Below are 22,121 nucleotides of genomic sequence, written 5' to 3'. Positions count from 1 at the left end.
TACATACCAGTTGTTCTAGATTAGACGAAAACAAATTTACAATTCATAAAATCCACACAACCATTATAATATACTTTATATATTTCTGTATGGTATCTACCCTTTATGACCCCGAACACGATGAATAGATATCAAACAATGTCAACTCGCCCCACTGGCCAATCGGCACACACTATATCTCCACTTTATAAAAAAAATCGCCCTACTCTTGTTTATCGAATCGCCCTATTTTTTAAAATTTGTAAAATCTCACAAATTAACGAAAAGGGTTTAAACCCGACTGAATAAAGGTCGCCCAACTCGTCCCACTTATACACATATCTTGCTTCCTTTAAGTATGTTAAATAACTGATAGTTGGTATTCAGTCATCCTGGTGTATTGGTATGAGTCGTGTAAATACGCTTGATTTTGACCAAGCGATGATTATGGGTGTCTTGAAGAGAAGTAACGGGTTTAATTTTCATTTCTCTTATTTGTTATGAGTATAGCAAGATTAAGTATCTATAAAAGAAGAAATGTCATTTTGTTGAATCCTTAAGCTAAACTCAATTTAGTACACTATTTTAAAATATTATAAGAACAATACATCTCTCACTATTTTTATATGTTATATCAGAGAAAAGAACATTTCGTAATAGAACACATATTTTATATTGGACAATCCCGTTATCAAAGTAACAGATAACCATGCAGAAATATTATATTAATTATAAACATACTAGTATCTGAACTTACATTGAATTTCTATTTGTTTGTAACTGACTGTTTGTGATACATGGTACTGTCTGGTGCATGTTTCATTGTACATATTTGAATAAAATGTTATCAAGAGAAAAATTCGTGGCTTGATATGCTTAAGGTCTTGAGTTCGAATCCCAGCATATGTACACTAGATATTTACTACGTGAATTTTGGTAGATAGTCTTTTCCGTATAATTAATTATAAGTTTAATAGCGGATTTTACCTCCCCCCCGCCCCAATGTTACAGAACAAAGGAAAGCATGCATAACAAAGAAACCCAAACTGGGATGATCTGGTAGTGGTAATCCGGCTCAGATCACCCCTGTTATAACAAATGAGCTGAGATGTAAGACTAAAGATCGATCGTTCTCGTTTACATTAGACTAATTTCTTTTTAACAATTGTAAACATGGTCATAGTGTTCATTTCTTGATGACATTAACAAAAATCAACTGATGTTGACGAATCATGACATATTTTTTCCAATTATAACGGTTATGATTGAATAATTGACACCTCTTACGGAGCTGTATTTAAATTTGTCCGAGATTCCACAACAAGCTGCCAAGAAGCCATCGTTTACCGATATTTCGTTGAAAGCCCGTTGTTAATTACAGAAAAAACATCAGTAGTTAGTCTTTGTTTTGTACTGACGGTGGATAATTACACTTTGAAACGACCAAAGATTTAAATGCATCCTGTAAGCGTATTTGTAATACTAATCGTAACAGTTTCCGCAAATGTCTAATGATCGTAGCGATAAACGTATGCAATAATTTCTGAATAAACACTATTTATTATCTGACAGATTATTATATAAAACGGACTGCAATAAATTTTGATACTCTGCAATTTTCATTCTCAAAATGGATTGTTTTGAATCTTTGCAAATTGGCTAAAATTCTATGTGTTTTGCCTGAAATCTAGGAGTTTTAACAACTATATCAAGTTGCATCATAACGGAAAATGAATTTCTTTTTGTTTAGAGAAATTGCATCAAACTTTTTTAAAATACTACAGCTTAATTCAATTTTTCTTCGAAAAAAAAAAGACAATTCTCAGCTACCTTCAAATTCTTCCTGCAATAACAAAAGAAAATAAATAATATACATACTAATATTTTAGCATTCCCTTTTTCTAAGGCATATTGTACTTTTAAATTTATACAATAAACTAAATGTTTAGCCTTCTGAAATCTTACATTCAAAACTTAGGGCTAAATTTTTAGCTTTCAAAGATTCTCAATTAAATGTAATCGGCTCGAGTTTTAACTATAAATTTGATCAATTTGAACAAGAACAGTTACATGTAATACATGAAAAAAAAAATGCTAAAGTTTTAGTAAAAAGTAAATTTTGGGTTCAATTTTTTCTGCTAAAATTTTAGCCATTAAAACAATTTTAACAAGTACATAAATTTTGTTTTTTCATGATTTAAAATGCTAAAGTTTTAGTTTTTACAAGGATTTGTATAGTATTATACAAATCCTTGGTTTTTACAACAACATTTTAATTGAAAGTGAATATTTATCTATTAAAATCAAATTTAACGGATTTCGCAGATGAGATTTATTGTTTGATCTAGACAAATCATGTGTACGTGTATACATGTAATTGCATGAACAAGAACTGCATTTTCCACATTCATTGATTAATATGCTGAACATGCTGATTGGTATCCTCAAATTATACTAATCAACTTTTGGTAGATTGCTATTGCTTAATCTATAGTTGTTTATGTGGTTTCAGACGACTTATTTGTTAGTCCTTTTGTTATTCTACGCTTTTCGACACGGTATTGTCAGTTTTTTTTAGCCAAATGAATTTTGATGATGCTTCTGGTATTATCCACCTCTTGTATACTATAAAGCCATATACTGAACTAGGCAGTATTGTATATGGTATGTCCATATAACACTTTATATTATATGAAGTTTACTCTACGGACCCTATTTCAAGTCAAAAGTCATGAAAAATTATTTTTGGAAATATGAAAGAATGTATACCTGCAAATGGACAACAACAAACTATTGGACGAGCTGCTTGTACATATTCAACAGTTAATAGAACTCGTGCATGGCCATCTGACATCCAGAGATATTTTGTTGACATATTTTCATTCAAATCATAAGTAGTAAAACTAGTCAAATATATAGAAATACTTATCTTAAAGTTTAAGAGTTTCTCCTCCTCTTCTGGTATTTCTCTATCTTTAAAATAATATTACCATTTCTATTTAGAAAACACAAACAAGAGATGTTTTGTGATACAGCCATATATTCACATAAATTTGCGCCATTTTGTAATGTTTATAATTCTTTGTCGTTCAAACGCTTTAAATATACAATAAATCTATACATTTTCAAACATTTTGGTGATTTATATTATTAAAGCGCTTTTATGATAAAGATTTTGTCTCTAAAATGCTTGGATTACATTTAGATTGTTTTGTTTGTAAATATATTAATATTGTTACTACAATGATGGCAATTCATTAACGTGATTTTTTATGTGAAATAATATAGGAATAACACAGAGCTGAGAGGGTGATAGAACAGATTGCTACCCCAAGAAAACATTGTCAAACGCGGTGAAGCCAAGCTTGACAATGCTTTTTCGAGGGGTACCAGTATGCTCCATAACCCTTTCAGCTATGTGTTATTTGCGATGACGTCACGTACATAACAACGTTACGTGTATCAGAAAAATCAACAGAAGTGAAGTAAGATGTTTTATTTTTCAATTGACAGTTAAATAATAAAATCTGAGCCAAAACGTAGAACTTAAGCATTGTCTTTAATAACTTGATGTAAATTCAATTCATTGTCCTTTAAATTACCGATTTTTGACTGGTCTAGCCGGGTGGATGACATTAAAAAAAAATTACCCGCTAAGCCATTTGATAGAGTAAATTAACACCCTCGTATGATATTTTAACGTAAAGTATAATAAACTCGATTATTTCACTTCTCTGTTGTCGAGCAACAATGTTGTCGATAACGATGTCTCAAGGCAAGTTTTGTGTTGTGTAGTATTTGCGAAAATCGTATTGTAGGTGAAAGCTTTAAAAACGGGTACAGTCCTTCCATACACCGAATATACAAGACCTATTGCTTATAGTATCTGAGATATGGACTTGACCACCAAAACTTAACCTTGTTCACTGATCCATGAAATCAGGTCGAGGTCAAGTGAAAACTGTCTGACGGCCATGAGGACCTTACAAGGTACGCACATACCAAATATAGTTATCCTATTTCTTATAGCAAGAGAGAAGTTAACATTACAAAAAATCTTAACCTTTTTTTTTCAAGTAGTCATTGAACCATGGAAATAAGGTCAAGGACATTGGACACGTGACTGACGGAAACTTCGTAGCATGAGGCATCCATAAACAAAGTAGAAACCATCCAGGTCTTCCACCTTCTAAAATATAAAGCTTTTAAGAAGTTAGCTAACGCCGCTGCAATTTAAGGTGGTAAGAAAATGACAAATTTTCTTACACACAATCACTCCTTGACTGTACAAATATAAGTAAATACAAATCATCTCAGAACTGGGCAACATTTGCAAAAGAGACCGACTCTAGCAATCCGTGAGAATTGAAGGAATATAGTATGAATAGACACTAACAGAAACACACATATATATCTACCAAGTTAAAAAGGAAAAGAGCTTTCTAGTGGTGATCTCTGTGGCTTGGTAAACAACTTTGTAAAACCTTTGTATTTCGGATTATTGAAAAGCATGTCATGTTATTTTTTGTATGTTGATTCTTTGCGATTTCTTTTTGTGACAGTTAAACCTGCCCTATGCTGGCACAGCCGTTTTATATACAGTTCTAGGAACTGAAGTATGAGCCATTGCCCTTCTGTAGGAAGTTGAAAAGTAACTTAGGCAACTAACTGAACACCACAGATCTAACAATGCTAAAAAAAAAAAAACTTCACCTCAACATGCTCAACATATCACGTTCCAGACAAAATATAAAATTATTCCTTTTTAGAATTCAAGAAAATATTTTTTCTTGTACAATCTTCAGGTTTATTTTCTATTTTACTATTGGCAAACAAGAGGTGGCTGCATGGAAGACCTTATATACTGCTTAAATGTCACAAACTACCATTCATAAGCTTAACTCCAAATATAATATACTCCTTTAATAGAAGCTAAGAAAACTTTGAAAAAAGTGAAATACATAAGTCGATTAGACAGACGGAGCGGAACCTTTACACTTCATATTGGTGAAGCAGGTAAAACATGCTGCATACTTTAATACTACTTCTAAAGAAAAGTCTTTGATAGATATATATCTTTATTTTCATAGACATGCTTGATACAAAGTTACATTGAAACTCTAAGTAATACAATACAATATGTGATGTTAGAACAATTGGTAACTTTTATATATAATAATAATTTTGGCTAAGTAGGATATTATTTATACTGTTGGCTATGTATCATACTATTATGCAAATTAGAGTTTCTGGGATATCATTATTTATCATTTTTTTCCAGGATAGACGAAACCAATTTCATTCGTTTAGCCTAAAAAATATTTGCATTCTTTGTTTAACTGAATATAACATAACTTTTTAATTAATATGAATTTCGAATAATGATTTTTTAAACTACTTCCCTACAAAAACTCAGAACAAGAAAGAACTGGGTCTTCCTTTTTGGAATTGGGATTTGTTGATCAAAAAGATTAAAAGGAAACAAAATAAACAATGAAGGTGTCAGAAGACATATTTCCATACACTGATTAAAAGATATGTGGTTTCTATATTTTTACTTGAAAAGGGGTGACAATTGGCTACATCTATTTTGGAAAAAGTTACTTCCAGATTATTCTCTAACAAGATACAGTAGAAGTGATACAAAATATATATGAAGAAAAAATTGGAACATTTTGGTACATTTTGTCCAAAGTCATAAATATAAGTAAACTCATACTAGATCCTCACCTAGATAAGACCATGGATTTCAAATTAAAAGACCCTATGTATCTATGTCTTACAGTTATAATGTTACACCTATATGTTCTTTATGTCATATACAGAAGAGGAAATAACTCATATGGAGTTTCTAAATGGTTAGCAACAATATGTGTATTTATTGTAGTAACAAATTAAAAGACAGATCAAACTCTTCATATATTAACATGATTAATACCACATACAAATCTAATAACCAATATAATAACGAATTTAATACAAATATCAATTTTGCTGAATAACCTGTCAATAGAAATAAGATGTGGTACACGTGCTAATGAGACAAATCACAATTCAAATCACAATGTGTAAATAGTAAACAATTATATGTCTAAGTACGGCCTTCAACACCGAGCTTTGGCTCACACTGAACAGCAAGCTATTGAGTGCCCCAATATTACTAGTGTTAAACAATTCAAACATGAAAGCATATTAAAGTCTTTTGTGTACACTTTAAAGAACAGCTAGTAGATATATGTAAAAATTATATCTTCAATCTATTTTGATTACAAAAAATGTCTGATTGGACAATTCTTGTTTTTCAAACTATAAAAACTGACATTTGTTTGCTATAACTAGACAAAATGGCGGAAAATTCATATATGTTGCTGATATTGCATCTTTTAAAACCTGCAAATGTAATTACCATTTTTGGCTGACCATCATATAATTAACATTTATAAATACATAATATTTATAATCTAATTACAAAAAGTAAACAACAATACTTCTAGAATTAATACAGTTTAATATACTAATGCTTATGACTTCTGCTTACATTAACATGTGTATATCAATAGTGGTTAAATGTACATTATATAGACAAATAACTCATTGTAATATTAATATGACAGAGCAGAGCATGTAATGATTATATAGTGAAGGCAGACACCTTGCAGGTAAAAAACAAACAGGAAGACATTTTTTATAAACAAAAAAGATAGTACCTCTTAGATTCTAGAAATATTGTTGAGGAATTTTAACTTTGTTTTATTCATTTATACCTCTTAATTGCTACCAATATGAAGATTATATCATGCCTGTATTCATTTCTTGCAAATGAAGAGTGCAATTGCTTCATTCTGGCTGAACGCAAACAATATGAATAACATTGCAAGCCTTATATTTATATTCTATTTGATCCATAATAACTTTATTTCTTCTTAATGGCATAAAGCCAACAATGATAGTAATATCATTTATTTCTTGCAAATGAAGAGTATAATTGCTTCAGACCAGCTGAACGCTAACAGTATGCATATCATTACAAGCCTTATATTTATATTCTATTCGATCCAATATTAACCTTATTTCTTCTTAATGGCCAAAAAGCCAACAATAATAATAATAGCATGTTGACACAATTCAACAGTTACATAATTCAAAAGATAATTTCTTAAATCTAAATGCCTTCATTTGTTCTTTGATCTGGTATACTGCAGTTCCTCTTTTCTTAATTATAAAAGGATTTATTATGCATTTCTATTAGCTCTATTGATTCAAAAAAAAATCATATAAAAGCTGTAAAACATCTTGCATCCTGATTTCCGTGGAAAAGCCTGCTGAAGTCACGTTAAGCATCTCACTGTAAACCAGAAATACTGCATACTTGTTACAGATGAATATAGAATTAGTCTTTTCTCTTTCTTTTTTTTTTCTTTGTCTTAATCTTAAAATAGATTATCCAGAAAATTACAATCTCACAAAATAAATGGTAAACCAATAAAATCTCAATCGTTAAAGGAACATAGTTTTCATAAATATCACTGAGAAATGAAGGTTTGAGATAAAATGCAATGCATTTTGGGAAAAAAATTTGAAAATGCCTTAAACTCTTTTGAAAATATTTCATCCGCAATGATTTTTCAAATTGATCTATACATTGCTCGTATGAAACTATGATATAAGTTTTATAAAAACTCTGGCAAGAGAGCACAAAAAATGTAATTTTCCATCTATACTACTGAAGGACGAGACCTATTCCGTTGAGCCACAACTCCTCTGACACCATACAAGGTCCGAAATATTTGCAATATAACGAATGAATGTATAATGTTTGTACTTTCTAAATATGTTTTTGAAACAATCTGTTTAACAGAAAACGCCAATTTTAAAGAAAATATTCAAATTTAGAGACCATTATTGATTGGTTTCTTAAACGCTTTCGTGCTTGCTCAGTCGACATACTATACACACAATTTAAAAACTGTTTTGGTTCAACACTTGCCCAATATTGTACCACGATTTTGCAGGCATCTTCTAGTATATTTAATGTTTCCAAGAGGCATTACTCAATAACATTATTAATCCTCGGCACTGATTTTTGAACTTATCCAAGACATTGCTAATCCTAACTTTGATATGAGTTTTATTATAATCAGGCAAGAATTGTACACTAAAGAGTTCCTTATACACCTTTTTCCAGTTCTAGTGGAAAGATATTCTTGATAAGGCTGATATTTGGTTTATGGTGAGACTATTCTTTCAATATTTTTAAACAATGAATTGAGATGTGATAATTTTTTGTGACTTCACTTTTTGGTATATTCTGAGTTTTGGCATTTTGAACAACCTTATCTAGAAACAGAAATATAGATTTCACCAGTGCAACGAGTGTGATTTGATATTTCTGCACTTAATACAGTCACAGTTTTTTAAATATTTAAAAAAAAATGAGGCTTGAAGAGATTTTTAAATAATCACAATTCAACTGTTGAGAGTGAACAAATATCATCATACACGATTTAAAGTGGTGAAATCTGTTTCTCTTATGATTTTTATCCTTCCATTTCAAAGATTTGTAGAAAATTGTGTTCTTTATATACAACGTCATCAGACATGGTCATCTTTTAACATGACGTCACAAATACGAAATTTCAGAAGAAACCAAGAAAATTTTACATCATAATAAAATGTCGACCAGTCATTTAACTTGCTAAGATATTTCACTAGTGAGGAAAAATATTTTTTTCACACCAATCAAGAAATGTGAAAATATCACAAAAAATAGAGAAACTAAGATTTATGTACTTTTAAGAAGTGAATGCAAAGGAAATCATACTTCTCTTATTAAGCCTTCACTTTCTAACATTTCAGTAATGCATGAAGGTCCAGGATTCTCTGTTTGCACCAGCTGTATTGGTATATCTCTAATCTTGTGCGTTTCCAGTAAATTCGTCAATGGCCATCTGGTTATTTTGGGAGTGGATTTAGTTGGATTGTTAAGAAATTCCCTCCCCCATGTATATTCTTGGAAATTCAAAAACATCTCATTTTCATGACGGCGTTTCTGACCATTTCAATCCTGTTATCATCGTAGTGCTGTTGGCATATTATAGGTATACCTATTCAAGGAAATTATATCATTAGTGTTATTGCCTTCTAATGCTTTTAGTTTTAAGTTTTGTATGGCTTGATTGCTTTGTTTATATAATTGTTTTTGGAGGCATTGTTATTATAGATTGACATAAATAGGCAGAACTTCTCCAGTTTGTATACTTGATACTTAAATATTATTGTATGTTAGGTATAACGCAGATTATAATGTGTACGAGCTGAAGCTGTCAGGGGGGTGTTCACCATTCAATCATACTTTACATTAGTACAGCTATTATTTTATAACATCTAAGAGTCCAACATAAATCTTGATATTCCTAACCGGAAGATTATATCGACAAAAGAAGAAGTATACTTAACAACAACATTATTTTCACTTACCTGTGTATTATATGACGTATTATTTTTTCCAATTTAATGTTTTTCTATAAAAAAAAAAAAACATTTCATAGCAGTTTTATACTTTTACTTTGATACTTCATCTCTTATTTTTATTAACTTTGTATTTACATTGTATCACATATCAAATTTATTCGTTCATTGTGTGCTTATTTGTGTCACTCCGATTTTTGATTGAGTTAAGTCATTCCAATTGATATTTTATAGTGTGTCTTTCTATGTTGTGACGTTATACTACTGTTTCAGAAAAGGGAAAAGGTTTGATACCATTAAAACGTTTAATCCAGATGCTATTGTTTGCACATGTCCTAAGTCAGGAATCTGATGTTCAGTGGTTGTCGTTTGTTTATGTGGTTCATAAGTGTTTCTCGTTTCTCACATTATATATAGATAAGACCGTTGGTTTTCCCGCTTGAATGGTTTTACACAAGTAATTTTTGGGGCCCTTTATAGCTTGTTGTTTGGTGTGAGCCTAGGTACCGTGTTTAAGACCGTACCGTGACTTACAATGGTTTACTTTTTAAATTGTGACTTGGATAGAGAGTTGTCTCATTGGCACTCATACCATCTCTTCCTATATATATACGTATGTGTGCTGTTTGGTCTATTTTAACTATCTGTTTGGTTCAAATCAAGGTTATATACATGAATGCATTCATGCTTTAAAATCGGAATACAAAGAAATGGTAGTAAAAAAATAGACATCCTTTTTTTTTAAACCACATAGGTTGAAACTTACCCGAGGAATAGTGTTATCTCCTGTTATATCTAAATCAAACAATTCTATTTGGTTTTGACCAGCCTCAGGCAACCAAGAATCAGTTGAGAATTTCCTATATTTCCAAGTAACATGGTTAGGACGGTCACAAAAGAGCCTAAAGTAAAAACAAAATATCACATGAGTAAAACAAACTAAAAAAACGTTGCTCGTTTCTGGATCCTGTTTGCTTCTATTATATTAGGTTGATTTTCTAGGCATTTCACTAAGTATGAAATTATAGTCAGGGTCATGTCACATGTGACAGATGGAAACTTCTTACATGGCATCTTTATATAAAGTATTGAGCTATGAACCATCACTTTCAGCAGATTAACATGTTATTATCTTGCAATCTGAGACTCTTTGTCAAGGCATACAATAATTTCTGGGAAGTATTTTATTCATCAGACTTGGAAAAGGTATCAATAAGTAAGAACCTTAATTAATAATGAAGATACTCTGATAAAACTGCAGGTGTTACCGCAGTTACAAGTATAGATATGGGATATTCTAATATGATCTTCTCCAACATAACGGTTCCTTTCAATATTTTTTTTATCTGATATTGTCGGTTGTTTCCCTTATTCTTGCGGCTAATTTGAAGAAAATCTGATCAAAAATGCTCTATTAGTATTAGAAATCAGTTTTTGAAATTTCAAAAACCCCTTTCCAAAAAATTGATGGTTCAGTTCAGATTTTTCTGATTATTCCTAATTTTTATTAAAACTTCATTATCCAAGTGATAAGTGTGAGAAAAGTGCAATCATTTCTAAATAGTGTGTACTTTTGCTAAGTATTTCTTGCTATGAACTGTTACATTTTAAATATGATTAATTTATTTATAAAAGAGACTCTAAGCTGTATAAAATACATACCAAAACTGATGTTGGAAGGTATGGAATGACATCTAACGAAGAGAAGTGTCTAACCATGATTTGACATCTCGTACACATGCTAACACTTTCTGGTGTGGTTTATCATGAAAACTTGATTCTATTTCCTTTCGTAGCTGAGGAAGAGTCATGGCATAAACCCGTCGTAATCTGTGTGAAATTACTGAAAATCGTTGATCAATGTCCTCATGTGTATGTCCCTTCAAAAGGAAGGACAAATAAGCCTAAACAACAACAAACTTATCAATAACTAAGACATGTTCTACATATATATAGAAGAAGGGAATATTTGTCTATGGACAGCAACCCAGCAACAAATAATCAAATCACAAACAAGCTACTTTCCCTAGTGACTCAAAAAAAAGACTCAGAAACACAGACCAGAAAACATAATACCCATAAATGGAACATAAAACAACTCTTAAGCCAGATTCCTTTGTAGAACAAGAGTCTTAATCACTACTGTTGAAGACAAAGTGTAAAGGTTTCAACCATATATCTGGATATATATAAATATATATCTATAACTCGTCTAAACATCAGCCAAACAATGTTAGATCTGTAAATTGTTTGTTGTTCTCTCGTCGGGATTAGAACCCATGCTATTGAGATATCGTGACACAAAATCGCCTGCACTGTAACCGGTGCGCTAGACCACACGACCACCTGGGCTTCATTAAAATGAAGCTTTCAGTAGCCGGGTGTTACCTTTTCACGTCAGTTTTAATCTAGCGTACTACAGTACATGATATATAAGGCATGAAGATGTTATTTACAGATCTAACATTGTTGGGTTGATGTTTAGACAAGTTGTATATACAATATGTACACAGCCATGTATCACCATCACTGTTGGTGATCCGATGGATAAATCTGTTGTAGAGTTGTCACTGGTTCAGATGTACTTATAAATATATATTTAGAATATTGCATCAATACTGATTTTTTTCCAGATTGTAACATAAACAATAAGCTAAAAAAAAGGTAGAGCTAAAAACAAGATAACATAAGGGACAGGTGTGTATAGCCAATCTGTTCATTTGTTTTATCCTCCATATCAAGTGAATACTAAATTCTATGTTGTTTTTAAATTAATGAAGCTAATTCAACCTCTGGAAATCTGCAAATCGGACTATATTCTAATGTCAATGAACTAGCTCATGTCGGCCACATAAATGGATATTTTGGAACTTCAACTTGTCAAATATATTGATCTGAAATCTACTCATTTGTACCATTTGTATATACATTTTAAAACAATTGAAAAATTGATAATAAAAATTATTATGAACATCAATTCAGTGTTATCATTTTTGACACAATTACCCTTTCCATACATCACACTTCTTACAGATATGTAAATAACTTTTAAATTTTGCATGCCTTATCAAATGATCATCATTGTTTGATTTGACACATTGTTTTTGCAATCTGGTAGAAATATTGTACAATAATTCTTATAGGATTTGCATATAAGGGAATACGTTGATCTGATTGGTCGAGTTGATCTTGACTTTGGTTATTTTTCGATAGACGACGTGCACCGAACTTCTTTACGTAACCAATGTAAACAAGATGGCGGTGATAATAACGACGACGTTATTTTTTTTTAATTTTCACTGCAAGTTAATCGTTAAATAAAATATTACACATAAACTTTTGTTTGAATGATAATAAGAGTTTTTGCAATTTTATTTTTATCAGACAGCAATTTGCATTGAGTACATATTTTTGCGTTAACCAACAAATATATGCATGCGCCAGGCCGTTAACCAACAAATATATTCATGCGCCAGGCATATTCAATGACATCAAAATACAATTTACGTGTAATAGAGGTAACGAGTGTGAAAAAAATGATATTCCTTATCTCCAATTTAAAAGAATTATAAAGATTGGACACCTTTTAAAGGAATTTATTGGTGTATAAACTGGACCAAGTCACTTACAAACATATCACAAAAGTCCTTCGGCGTTTAATCCTATAATATAATAGACCATAACAATCGCTGTGGTGAATAACTCAATGTTTTATCTTTTCCTTTTACCTAACAATTATCAAACCAAATTTAAATTCATAATTATGAGATTTTGTAGTTTCAAATCCAGATAAATTTTGACAGAATAAAAACTGATTAAAATGTTATGGTGACTTATTGATCATCTTATATCTTATTACTTGGATAATTGATAATGTACAACTGTATACCTTTGGTGAGTCCATCCCTTAAAGTGTGGAATGTTAGTCTTTGACTGATCCATTCCATAATGATAATACTCATCACTTCTTTCAATTTCATACATGCTTCGTCTTTCTTTTTGTAGTAGTCTCTTCTTTCACTCCTATGAAATAAATTAGCATATGCTTCACAATCAGGTATATATTGGATCTAAACTAGCATTTAGTTGGGTTTGAATGCTGTAGTTATAAAGAAAGTGGAGTAAAAGGAATGTACTACAAAATTGATTGAGGCATACAAATATATTGCTAAAGTACATATATAACAAAATATTTGAGAGGAAAATCGCAAATGTCATGTGTAAACAAATTAAACTAGAGGCTCCGCCACGTTGTCTTATTTATAGTTTATTGTATGGTATTCTCATTGGAAAACGAAACAAAAAAAGACAAGAGGCTTTCAGAGTGACAGTAAAGCAATTTTTTTAACAATTATTTGTGTCCTAGCATTTTCAATATCACAAATACCATAACTCCTGAACTGTTAAAGTAAAAATCGTCTCTATTAAACTCGACATCCATTTTGTTATCAGTATAGCAACATTTTTGAAATAGCTTTGTTTTGTCAAATGTAGTACAATTAAGAGCCATTTATAAACTTAAACAATTAAACTAACAAAAGTAATGTAAAGGGTATCATATAAGATTTGGTTCAAGGGATTCAAGTTCAATGTTCAGTTGAATAACACCACCTTTGTCTATCAAGGTGAACTTTCAAAAAAATTTCAGCTGATTTTTTTAACAGCATCTTTTATTTTATGCATCTATAGTTTGACCTTCATGCATATGTTACAAGGATTTATATTCTTTATCTTAAAGATCAAAAGTATTCTAAGGTAAATGAGATTATTCAATCAGATATGACAAGGTTTTGGATTTGAAAAGCCTGAATCACTCATCTGTAATATTTTGTGTATCAATGATTATATTTTTTGCTATTTAATGATTACAAATATGCACACGCTGTTTTCATTTTCTTGAAATTATAGTTTTTACAAATGAAATGGAACATTTGTCGAACAGCAAATCATTAGAATTGATTTTGGCAAATGTTGAAATTAAAATAGCTACACTTTAACATGTCAGTGTGGCAAATATTGAAGGACAATTATCCACGCATGACTGAAGGAACATGGCCTAAATAATATCCATGGAAAAGAGATGTGCCAATGTTAATACAACTACTTACCAAATCCCATTGACTTATCACAAGTAGTTGCCTTTAAACAAACCTAAACACAAACTAATACATGTAAACTAAGCAACATTTCAAAGTCAATATTCTTCTGACAGAAATAAAAGAGAAGCAAAAACAGACAAACCTGAATCAAAGTTGGATGGTCTGTGTATCAAAATGCATGTAATAGTGACATGAATTAGACTTGGTACATCAGGGTGTTGCAAGGTGATTTGATGAAAATTGTCACATAAATATTTTAGGAGTGATGATCTTTGCTCCTCGGTAAAATTCCTAGTTTTATCAGTATAGTCCTCACAACTATTCGCGGGATCTCCTACTTTTGGCATTAATTTTATGGTTTTGAGCAATTTGGAATATATTTCAAAATATCGAGATGCATATTGCTTCTATCCAGCATTAATTTTGAAAATTCGCCTTTAGTAAATTTCTGTGCTTGCTCTGATGTATCTTTGGGACAACATAGAAAGGTTTGTGTGTTGTTTGTCCTTTGTTGATGAGTTTCATCAATCTTTTGAACATTAGTTGATTTTGTTTCAGAATTGTCTCTTCTTTTAGGGGGTTACTCTTTACATGAATTTCTGATGATTTCTTCTCTACAAATAAATTTAGATCTTTAAATAAAGTAAAATTGGAAAAAAAATGAAACAATTTATAAACGTAAAATGGAATAAACATTATAATGATAGTTTATGACTGAATATAGATCGTTACAAGTCTTAAGGTTGTAATAGTGATGTTGGGTTTCCTCTCTCATTCATTTAAATCCACATACACATTTATAGATAACACTTACAAGTTACATCCTCATACTCTGATCATAATGCAAATCATCTGAGAAAATAAATATTGTTGAAGTGCAGCATAAAATAAAATGTGAAGTATGCATTGTTTAAACAGAATTTATGAGAAAGTTTTAAGTTTTAAGAATTTCCAATTATGAAAATAATGCAAAGTTCAATTCTGTAATCTGAATGTTATTCTTCTCTTGTGTGATTTTTTTCATAATGTTGAGCTTCAATATGACAAACGAGACGATTTTGATTTTGAAATTATCAATTTCCCCCACCTTAGTAGCAATATACCAACTTCACCTGCATATGGAATATACATTTCCCAACTTATTCGGTATTCTAGAGCTTGCAACTCCTACTCAGACTTTGTAAAACGTCACCAGTGTCTGAGCAGAAAGTTGATGAACCAGGGGTATGTCAAAGAACGTCTCGTCCTTTTTCTAAAAAAGTTCATCGGAAGGTACCCAGAACTTGTTGATAAATATTCCGTATCAACTTCACAAATAATACACGATGGTCTTAAAGTATAGATTTTGCGTACTGACGTTGTTTATCATCTTAATAACGTGTTATATTATTCTTTTATTTGTCTTTATTAATATAACTTTTACTGTTAAGTCTGTTTTTTTAGATATCCTTTTGACGTAACTCTGTGCTGATGTATCCCATCATACTTTGAACGACAAAATTATTTCATGATGTGACTCTGTACCTATGTATCTTGTCATACCTTGAATGACAAAATTATTTTATTTATTAATATTACTTTTACTGTTAACCCACTGTTTTTGTGATATACATTTGACGTGCCTCTGTACTTATGTATCCCGTCATACTTTGAACCGCACTATTATTTTATTTATTATTATTACTTTAACTGTTAAGCCAGTTTTTGTTATATCTATTTTGCGTGACTGTATTTATGCATCCCGTCATACTTTGAACGACAAAATTATTTCATGTCTACCTGTGCGAATTTCAAACGCGCAATTTTCACCAGTACTCAAAACCCTCCTTCCTTGATGGGTGCATTTTACATAGACAAATAAAATCGTATAATATAATCAAAATGAGGATGTTAATTTGATGTATGCCTTTTTGTGCTTCTTCGTTACATTTGTTGTTTTTATAGTGATTAAGATGATAACACAATGTTGACTGCTGTACCCCTATTTTTGACATTTTACCTATTGTGTCTGTTTGTTTTGTTCACGCATCGGTTACAATATAATGGAATTTGATGCGACTGTCATACAAGTGAGAGGTTTAGCTAGCTATAAAACCAGGTTCAATCCACCACTTTCTACATTTGAAAATGCCTGTACCAAGTCAGGAATATGACAGTTCTTGTCCATTCATTTTTGATGCGTTTTGTTATTTGATTTTGCCATGTGATTATGGACTTTCCGAATTGATTTTCCTCTGAGTTCAGTATTTTTGTGATTTTACTTTATACATGTACATAATATATAGATTTGGAAACAATATCTACATTTATTTCAGTGTTTCTGTTCTTTACTCTGTAATGCGGGGTTCACACAGTGCCGATTATTGCTCCCGTTTGAGATCCGACAGAGTTAAGACATAAAAAATTAAAAAATCGGAATACTATCCTTAATGATCTGCAATGTCCTATCATTGTCTTAACGAAGTTGTATACGTTCGTACCAGATTCGTACAGATCGGGCACAGGTCGGAGAGGTCGACCAAGCACCCCGATAGTTAGGTGCGTCCCGTAACATTCGGGGGAGCTCAGCCGATTTTGTCTAGTCGGATTACAATCGTGATTATTTCGTGACAGTTTCGGCTGTATCGGATCAAAATCGTAACTCTGTCCTGGACTGTGTCCTATGGAACGGGGATGATCTGGAGAAATTTGTCATCGCTGTTTTTTTCCCGATGTGTCCAGATTGCATTCAGATATTGCCGAATACTAACCGTCTTTGCCGAAACTGTTCCGGAACAGTCAGATTATTAATACGAAATTCGGCAATAATACCCACCTCAAAGTCCGACTCTTACAGAATATGAAACGACTGAGTCCAGACAAAGCCGTTTGTAATGCGGTACACCAGACTGTAATAGGATGGCGTTCCGACATCATCCCGAATATGACGACAGGTGTAGGATTTTAGATGTGTGCAATTCAAGATTCAGATGAGCTGCTATTGTCTTAAGTAGCATGTGTGTGTGTGTGTGTGTGAGAGTGTCATTCATTGACAGTACTTTGACCGGTCCGACATGCAATGTGCTCGTATGCTCAGATTTCTACAGCAGGTTGCTCTTATGGAATTGGAAGAAGAAGAAGACCATCTGTTTGCCAATTATTATTTAAAAAGAAGGGCACAGCGATTCGGTAGAAATAGAAGATACCGGGTCAAGCCCTGGATATCTAGAAGGGGGCAGCTCGGCCAGTACGACACATTGATGAGAGAGCTGAGAGAAGAAGACCCAGACGCTTTCACCAACTACATGAGGCTGCCCATTGACCTGTACGATGAAGTGCTACAATGTAGCTCGAATCACACCCCGAATTACCAAACAAGATACCTGGTGGAGGAAAGCCCTAGATCCAGGACTGAAGTTTGCCTGTACAATGAGACATCTAGCATCCGGCGACAGCTACAGTAGTATTAAGTGGGACTTCAGGGTTCCCAGTAACACCATGTCAATGTTTGTCCCTGAAGTCTGCCAAGCCATCATTGATGAGTACGCTGCAGAGGTAATCGCATGTCCCACTACCCCAGCAGACTGGAAGGAAATAGCAAATGAATTTCTCGTCAGATGGAACTTCCCACATGTGTGCGGTGCGTTGGACGGAAAGCATGTTGCGTGCAAGTGCCCACCAAATACTGGATCTACTTATTATAACTATGAGGGTTTTTTCTCCATAGTCCTGGTGGCCCTTGTGAATGCGGATTATAAATTTATCTGGCTTGAGGTTGGGCCAGATGGAGCAGCTTCAGACGCTCAAATATATAACAAGTGTGAGCTGAAAGAAGTACTACAGAATAAGACCATTGGCTTTCCTGATCCTGAGCCACTTCCTGGAGATGACAGAAACATGCCATACTTTTTTGTTGCGGACAATGCCTTTCAACTGAGAACTGACATGATGAAGCCTTTTCTCTTTCGTAATATGACAGTAGAAGAAAGGATCTTCAACTACAGGTTGTCAAGAGCACGCAGAGTAGTGGAAAATGCATTTGGCATAATGTCTCAGAGATTTCAAATACTGTTGTCCACCATGCAACATTCTCCTGACAATTTTAGAATCATCGTACAGGCGTGTGTCTGTCTCAACAACTTGATGAGAATACGCTACCCAAACATGAACATCAACCAAGTTGATCGTGAAGATGTCGAAAACGGAACGATCATACCAGGAGAATGGAGATTGGGTCGAAACATGCTGCTTGACGTTGTTAATGTTCAGGGTGCTAACAATGCAACAGTGCAGGGAAAGAGGCAGAGACAATATCTCAAACATTATCTTAAATCAGCCGCTGGTTCTGTACCTTGGCAGATGAGGATGATCAACCCTCGCCGTGAATGAAGTTCATATGAACAAATGACAGAATACCATGATGTTTATGTCTCATCTTGTATATATCAATGGGCTTTCAAATTAACAGAGGAGTTTAACTTGTGACATTACTAGTACTTATTTCATGGCATAATAAATAGCTGTTTAATGTTTATTAAAACTTATTTTTATTTATGAGTTAACTTATGGAAAGGAAAATTTAATCGGGAATTTTTCTTTAGTTTTTTTCTGTGATATTTTACAGTTACTGTGTATATTAAATGTTAAAAGGTTCTGACATCGGACTTCTTTTAAAAGAGGGACGAAAGATACAAAAGGGACAGTCAAACTCATAGATCGGAAAGAACAGCGCCATGGCTTAAAATAAAAAGACAAATATTAGTACAGAAGAAACAACATAGAAAACTAAACCAAAACTAAGCAACACGAACCTCACCAAAAACTGGGAGTGATCTCAGGTGCTCCGGGAGGGTAAGCAGATCCTGCTCCACATGTGGCACCCGTTGTGTTGCTTATGTTATTACAAATCCGGTAAACGGTCTAATTCGGTAGGTCACATTCATGAAAAGGGAAGGGTATTGTAGTTACCACATAAGTAACATACTAGAATACGATTATGGTTATTCTGTAACGGTCAACCAACTCGTGATGGCGCCCGTAAAATTTACGAAGGGATGATTTCAACTTGACCTGGAACTCTTGGTTTAATAGCTTCCTTGTGAGCAGTTTTGAATTGAGTTTAACTGTGCGTATTGCTGTGTTTTTGTTTATTCTACACGGGGTAGAGGTATAATAGGACGGTTGATTTCTCACAAAACATGTTTATTCCCGCCTCAATTTTGATGTGACGTCCATTTTTACTGAACTAATACACATTTTTGTTTTCAGACTAGTTGAAGCCGGCCTTCGGATTCGGCATTTCTCACTATGTTAAACAACCATTGGTGCGTTGGACTGTTTTCTGTTATTTGGTCAGGTTGTTGTCTCTTTGACACATTTCCCATTTCAATTTTCAGTTTTATTCTGTGAAACTAAAACACATTAGTTCCAATCCTACAATTGTTGTGCAATTATTATACAGATGTAAGAGATTACTTCAAGATTTAATGAAGAACAGCAATCAAAGCGCTGTACCAATACTAAAATGTAAAATTATGTGTAAGGTTTTGTCTCATGTACATCTTTTTTTCCTTGCAATGTTCTCATACAAGTTTGCTGTAATATAAATACAGCATATCAGCAAGCAGTTTAAAATCAAACTTATAATCAAAATGCGAAAAAAGTATAAAATCAAATTTTTAATAATAATGACACAATCAAATTACCTATCAGAAATATTTCAATAAAACTTTGGAAAGATCAAAATGAGGTTTGGTCCTTATAATGTCAATCACCAGACACAGGTTTCACAATTGCACCAATTTCGACCAACTCACTAGGTGATGTAGTAGGAGGGATATTCAGAGTATCGTTCAAGGTGATATCCAGCAAACTTTCATCCTGATCACCCGAGACCACGGTTGAGGTCGTGATAGATTTTGGCCTACTCTGACCAGACGAGGAGCCATGATGTACACAAAGTGCAGGTGGTCTTGAGTCCTCCGTGGCCCATGTGCCAGTGTGAGATCCAGCGTGAGATTCAGAGTAACCTCCGTGATATGCGGCACCATAACCAACAATCCACTGCGACTGCATGCTGTTAAAATGACAGAAAAATAATACAATATAAGTAAAAAAGGTTCCGTGGAGACTTATTTGGTCCAGTGGGTCTTGAGAAAAAGATCAAAATATGAAAAGATAACAGACGGACGACGGACGCCAAAAGATGACCAAAGCGCGCTTCATCCTTTTGCTCTGGTGAACTATTTATGACATAAATATATACATTGACAAAGTTTAATAAATGCAAACAAAATATGTTTATATATACAAATGTATCTATTCTTGAGATAACTTCTATCATGTGTGCCGAATCGTTCTTTCACTTTAAGGTCAGTTTGTAACTAAAATTGTGATATTTAAAAGCACCATTCCTTCAACTGTTCCTGATCTGATACCTTGATTACTAAAATATATGCTACATAGTTAAAGATTTATATAGGATCTTCTGCTGTATATGTTGTTCTCATTTACAAGCTTATAGGAATTATCTTGTTTTAAATATCTACCACTTTTTATTTACTTGTTACATCTTACAAAATAAATCCAGATTATTTTTGCAAAGAATTTCGCTGAAGCCGTTACTAAGACCGTCTTTAACTTGTAGTGAGGTGAGAGTCTTTGAGATGAAGAACATCAAAACAAGCGCTGTTCCTTGGCTATTTGTGATTTTTTTTTATACAGTGAATGTACTGATTTTGGGTCTGGGATGAATAGCCCGTATCCTTTGTTTTTTTTTTCTTATATATATTTACCGAATTTCGGGCGGCAGGCTTCTCAGGCGCTGCTCCTGGGAATGCTGCTGCCGGAACTGCCAGCGGTGTTGAGTGACATACCCCAGTACAACTGTAACTCATCATGCTGTCAAAGTTAGCTTGTTGGGACATATGAGCACTGGTCACAGACGGGAATGTGTCATGCTGTCTATGTAATGATGTGGAAATATGTGCCTGAGTCTGTGACTGAGTCTGCGGCTGGGTAGTTGGTGTGGACAATGTTGAGGAGATCTGCCATTTGTCGTTTTGTGCGTCAAATGATACCATAAATGGGGTAATCCTCTTCTTAAAACTAAAAAAAAACACAGAACCGTTAAACAATACATGTATAAGTTGACATGTAATAAATAATAAACACTATAAAAAAAAAGTTTGTTCAATAAATTTTATCAATAAAGGACAAGGTATGATAAAGGCATTTTTAGACGCCATCACCATGTGACTAATTATCAATTTTATAAAAATTCCCTAAATTCAAGCATTTTACAGGTGGAATAGTTACAAATAATGCATGAGCGCATCCATGAACCATCGAGATTTTTGGCATCGATGTTTCCCATACCAATAGCTAGGTTTGATATGAAAATGGAATTTTGAACGAATGCGCACCTATTCATTTTCTCCCAAACATGACCAGATATTGCTCGAAACTATGCAATCCCTCAAATACTTGCACATGACGTCAAAAGTACTATATATCAGAACCCAAAAGGTTTTATCGAAACTCAGAAAAGCATTATAAATTCTATAAAAAATTGCTTTTTTATGGTATTTTGTGCAT

General features: G+C 32.9%; 1 pseudogene; it reads left to right on the top strand.

Annotated features, from left to right (window-relative positions):
* Positions 1–17,599: 17,599 nt before the first annotated feature.
* LOC139504252 (putative nuclease HARBI1) lies at positions 17,600–18,914 on the top strand (annotated as a pseudogene).
* Positions 18,915–22,121: the final 3,207 nt, after the last annotated feature.

The sequence above is a fragment of the Mytilus edulis genome, chromosome 14 (assembly GCF_963676685.1).
Source record: "Mytilus edulis chromosome 14, xbMytEdul2.2, whole genome shotgun sequence".
Lineage (NCBI taxonomy): Eukaryota > Metazoa > Mollusca > Bivalvia > Mytilida > Mytilidae > Mytilus > Mytilus edulis.
This window is presented reverse-complemented; position numbering and strand designations above follow the sequence as displayed.